Below are 6034 nucleotides of genomic sequence, written 5' to 3'. Positions count from 1 at the left end.
GTAGGTGTGTCCAAACTTTTGACTGGTACTGTATATTAAGGGCATTTTTTGTATATAAATCTGTGCCTGTTTTCCTTTTCTTCCCAGTTGGGGTACTGGATAGGGAGAGGGTGGCTACATGCAAATGATCCGGAATGGCAGTAACACTTGTGATATCGCAAGCTATGCTCTCTACCCTATTTTATGAACCATATAGGGGATACAGTATCAGAGACAGAACACATCATCTTGCTAGATAGGTGTTCAGAGGTTAATAAAAAGTATTGATTTGGTTTATTTGTGGGGGTGATGGTGCCAGGTATTCTGTCTTTTATACTATACCACTCTGAGTAATGCTATGGCTGTATTGCATTGTGATGGAGAATAAAGCTCAATTGAATTGACATTTGACTGCAAATGTTTTTCGATTTCGGCCGACTGTGGCAGGTTCGTCTAGAATTTTGATGTTAGTGAAGACAGGATGCACCTGCTAAAATCGGTTTCCTATTGAACATACTTCTTTCCGTAAGAAATATTATAGTTTGATTACATTTTAGGGTATCTGAGGAGTAAATAGAAATGTATTTTGACTTGTTGAAACAAAGTTTAATTGTAGATTTTCAGATTCCTTTCTCTGCATGTTGAACGAGTGGATTGCTCAAATCGATGGGGCCAACTAAACAGACTTTTTGGGATATAAAGAAGGATTTTATCTAACAAAATGACACTACATGTTATAGCTGGGACCCTTTGGATGACAAATCAGAGGAAGATTTTCAAAAAGTAAGTGAATATTTAATCGCTATTTGTGAATTTATGAAACCTGTGCCTGTGGAAAAATATTTTAATGTGGGGCGCCATCCTCAAACAATCACATGGCATGTTTTCGCTGTAATGGCTACTGTAATCGGACAGTGCAGTTAGATTAACAAAAATGCAAGCTTTCAACCGATATAAGACACTTATATGTACCTAAATGTTTAATATCCATATTTTTTCTGATTATTTATTTGAATTGCGCGCCCTCCAGTTTCACCGGAAGTTGTCCCGCTAGCGGGATGCCTAGGCTTATGTGACTTCTGAAGGTAATTGGTTGCACCAGATCTTATTTAGGGGCTTCATAGCAAAGGGGGTGAACATGTGCACGCACCACTTTTCATAATTTATTTTTATTTTTATTTTTTGAAACAAGTTCTTTTTTCATTTCACTTCACAAATTTGGACTATTTTGTGTATGTTCATCACATGAAATCCAAATAAAAATCCATTTAAATTACAGGTTGTAATGCAACAAAATAGGAAAAACGCCAAGGGGGATGAATACTTTTGCAAAGCACTGTACATATACACACACACACACACACACACACACACACACACACACACACACACACACACACACACACACACACACACACACACACACACACACACACACACACACACACACACACACACACACACACACACACACACACACACAGCAGGATAGGTCATTCCTGACTCACCAGTAAGGTAAACATACTGTATGGCTTAGTTCTGCTTTTTCCAAACCTGCTGATCCAGATGGATATCAGTCATATCCACAGATTAGCATTCATGCCAGACTGCATTACCTCTCACATCATGAACCATACCACCAACATTCCACAAGCCTGCTTCATTGATAAACAACCCACCTGTCGTGGGTGTCTTATCCCTGAAGCTCTATCTCTTAATGCATATAGAAGGTAAACTGTTACTCAAAGTATTTCAATATGATAATATGATACATCATTATCATGATAATCCCCACCTCTTTTCTTGCACTCTCAGATCTCCTTCGTCAGCTGAGTGAGGCTAACTCTAGTATACCCAACATAAATGTGGCAGTGGAGGAGGTGGCCAGGATGATGAAGGAGGTGCAGTGCATGGTGCAGGAGATGAGAAAGCTTGGCTGCAGTAACCAGACAAGGAGGCTGCCAGGGAGCAAGAGGATGCTCACAAACGTGAGATCTGGGCCTTTTGGATTAGACTAAAGTCACTTACAGTACAGGGCAGCACTTTATTTAGCATTCTTTTGAATGAGACATTCCATACATCAATGTGACACAAGTTCTTGATAGACATGACTCAAGGTGCAAAGGGTAATACATGTGTCCCTCTCAGTGTTGGACTTCATCAGGAACAATATGACAACTCCATTGGATGACAACCTGGCTGTAGCCAATGAGACGGCCGAGTCCCTGATGACGTGGGGCTCTGCGTTGAGTGATCTGGCAGAGGCTGTGGCACAAGCAGAGGATATGGTGAACAGGACATGGAGCCTCAACTCCAGCAGTACTGACTTCCTAAGAGACCTGATGGTAATGTCAAATACTGAAGAATAACATCTATGAAATGTTGTAGATCTCAGATACAACACAAAAAAAATTCCCTCCTTTTTCCAAATAATTTACTAGCAATTAAAAGATGAGCTGGAGAGGAAACGTGATTCAATCCAATCAATATGACCAAAGATAAACTGAGGAATATCACAAACCTTTTGGAAATGATGAAGGAGCACAACAAGGTATGAAGCAGATAAATTCAAATTGTTTCCAGTGGATATTATTATTTATCTTGTAATGAAGGAGGCATTAAAAATGTCATTTAAATCTTTCAGGACTACGAGCACCTTGCAGCCGAGATAGACCAAATCAAATCAAAAATGTATTTATAAAGCCCTTACATCAGCTGATATCTCAAAGTGCTGTACAGAAACTCAGCCTAAAACCCCAAACAGCAAGCAATGCAGGTGTAGAAGCACGGTGGCTAGGAAAAACTCCATAGAAAGTCCAGAACCTAGGAAGAAACCTAGAGAGGAACCAGGATATGAGGGGTGGCCAGTCCTCTTCTGGCTGTGCCGGGTGGAGATTATAACAGAACATGGCCAAGATGTTCAAATGTTCATAGGTGACCAGCAAGGTCAAATAATAATAATCACAGTGGATGTCGAGGGTGCAACAGGTCAGCACCTCAGGAGTAAATGTCAGTTGGCTTTTCATAGCCGATCATTCAGAGTATCTCTACCGCTCCTGCTGTCTCTAGAGAGTTGAAAAAAGCAGGTCTGGGACAGGTAGCACGTCCGGTGAACAGGTCAGGGTCCCATAGCCGCAGGCAGAACAGTTGAAACTGGAGCAGCAGCACGGCCAGGTGGACTGGGGACAGAAAGGAGTCATCAGGCCAGGTAGTCCTGAGGCATGGTCCTAGGGCTCAGGTTCTCCGAGAGAAAGAAAGAGAGAAAGAGAGAGTTAGAGAGAGCATACTTAAATTCACACAGGACACCGGATAAGACAGGAGAAATAGTCCAGATATAACAGACTGGCCCTAGCCCCCCGACACATAAACTACTGCAGCATAAATACTGTAGAGAAAGAAAGCCTCTTCAAAGGCTGTGCAAAGTTGCTGGATATTGGAGAGAATTGGAAAACACTGTTTTATACATCAATTCAGATCATCCCAAACATGCTCTATGGGTGACATGTCTGGTGAGTATGCAAGCCATGGAAGAACTGATACACTTTCAGCTTCAAGGAATATTGTTCAGATCCTTGCTACATGGGGCTGTGAATTATCATGCTGAAACATGAGGTGATGGCGGTAGATGAATGGCATGACAATGGGCCTCAGGATCTCGTCACGATATCTCTGTGCATTCAAATGGTCGTCGATAAATTGCAATTGTGTTCATTGCCCATACCATAACCCCACCGCCACCATGGGGCACTCTGTTCACAACGTCGACATCAGCAAACCGCTTGCCCACACGATGCAATACACGTTGTTTACTGTTGTGAGGCCGGTTGGACGTACTGACAAATTCTCTAAAACAACGTTGGAGGTGGCTTATGGTAGAGAAATGAATATTAAATTATCTGGCAATAGCTCTGGACATTTCTGCAGTCAGCATGCCAATTGCATGCCCCCAAAACTTGAGACATCTGTGGCATTGTGTTGTGTGACAAAACTGCACATTTTAGTGGCCTTTTGTTGTCCCCGGCACAAGATGCACCTGTGTAATGATCATGCTGTTTAATCAGCTTCCTGATATGCCACACCTGTCAGGTGGATGGATTATCTTGGCAAAGGAAGAAAGGCTCACTAACAGGGATGTAAACACATTTGTGCACAAAATTTGAGAGAAAAAATTGGAAGGGAAAAAAAACGAATTTAGATTTTTCTCCTGTGAGATACATTCAGCCTCTTGTGAATTGGAGGACAATTATGAAACACAGAGAGACGAAATATATCTATTATATATATATATATATATATATATATATATACAGTGGGCTCCAAAATTACTGCCACCCCTGACTGGCAATGCACAAACAATACTTAAACAAATATAAACAAAATAATTACAGAAACAAACTCAAAATACCAACATGTGAAAATTACTGTACTTTATTAATGTTTCAATGGAACCCAAAAAAATAATTTATTGATTTATTTAAAAATCAATGTCTTCCAAATCAAGGTTACACAATTAATGGCACCCTTAAATATTATTGTAAATAACATCTACCAAAATTAAACCAGGAATTAAATTCCACTTATTTAAGTTTATCTAAGTGTTAAGGAACTATTTTGAGCCATTATATCACTTCCTTTTTCACTAGGGTATAAAAATGAGGTAACACGCATGCAATATCCTTTTGTCATCCAACACCATGAAGAAAACAAAAGAACTGGCAGTTCAAAAGAGACAGATGGTCATAGACCTTCATAAATCTGGTAATGGCTACAAGAAGATCCACAAATGATTGAATATACCACTGAGCACTGTCAGGGCAATTATGAAAAAATTCTAACGATATGGAACAGTTGAAAACCTCACGGGTAGAGGACGCAAATGCATTTTGCCCCCCAGGATAGGGAGGAGGATCGTGAGAGAAGCAACAAAACCCCCAGAATCACTGTGAAAGAATTTCAGGCCTTGGTGGCGTCTTGGGGTCACCAGGTTTAAAAAAACACCATCAGACGCCACCTCCACATCCACAGGCTCTTTGGAAGGGTTGCCAGAAGAAAGCCCTTAATGACCCCAAGACACAGACGCAAGCAATTTTACGTTTAGCATCGGCATGTTTGGCGTCGAAACAGAGATGCATACAAGGAGAGGCACCTCATACTCACGGTGAAATATGGTGGTGGGTCAGTGATGTTTTGGGGCTGTTTTAATTCCAGAGGTCCAGAGGCACTTGTTAAGATTGATGGCATAATGAATTCCACCAAGTATCAGGCAATTTTGGCTGACAATCTGGTTGCCTCTGCCAGAAGGCTGGGACTTGGCCGTATGTGGACTTTCCAACAAGACAATGACCCAAAACATACGTCAAGATCCACACAGACATGGTTCTGTGACAACAAAATCAATGTTCTGCCATGGCCATCTCAGTCGCTGGACCTCAATCCAATCGAAAACCTGTGGGCTGAGTTGAAGAGGGCAGTTGATAAGTGCAAACCCAAGAATGTGAAGGATCTTGAAAGGATCTGCAATGAGGAATGGTCCAAAATCCCTCCAAATGTGTTCCTTAACCTTGTCAAACATTACAGGAAAAGACTCCATGCTGTTATCCTTGCCAGAGATGGTTGCACTAAGTACTAAATGAGGAGTGCCAATAATTATGAAACCTTGATTTTGGTGAAATGTATTTTGTATTAAATAATTGTATGATTTTGGTTGGTTCCATTGGAACATTAATAAAGTACATTATTTCTTACATGTTGGTATTTTGAGTTTATCTCTATAATTATATTGTTTCTATTTTTTTAAGTATTGTTTGTGCATTGCCAGTCAGGGGTGCCAGTAATTTTGGAGCCCACTGTATATATATTAGTTAATTTTGGGGGGGAAGCCTGGCTTCCCTTGGCACCCATGAATACACGCCACTGCCTTTCAACGCTGAGGATTGTGAGGCGTGTGTAGCCTTTGATCTGATGTGACCCCTGGTTGGGTTGGACCATTGGATGTGACAGTTCACTGCTGTTGTTCTGATGCTCGCGCCTATTGGCTGGCTGTGAGGTGAAAGGT

This window comes from Salvelinus alpinus, chromosome 16 (genome assembly GCF_045679555.1).
Source record: "Salvelinus alpinus chromosome 16, SLU_Salpinus.1, whole genome shotgun sequence".
Classification (NCBI taxonomy): domain Eukaryota; kingdom Metazoa; phylum Chordata; class Actinopteri; order Salmoniformes; family Salmonidae; genus Salvelinus; species Salvelinus alpinus.
The sequence above is the reverse complement of the archived record's forward strand: the minus strand, read 5'-3'. Positions refer to the sequence as shown.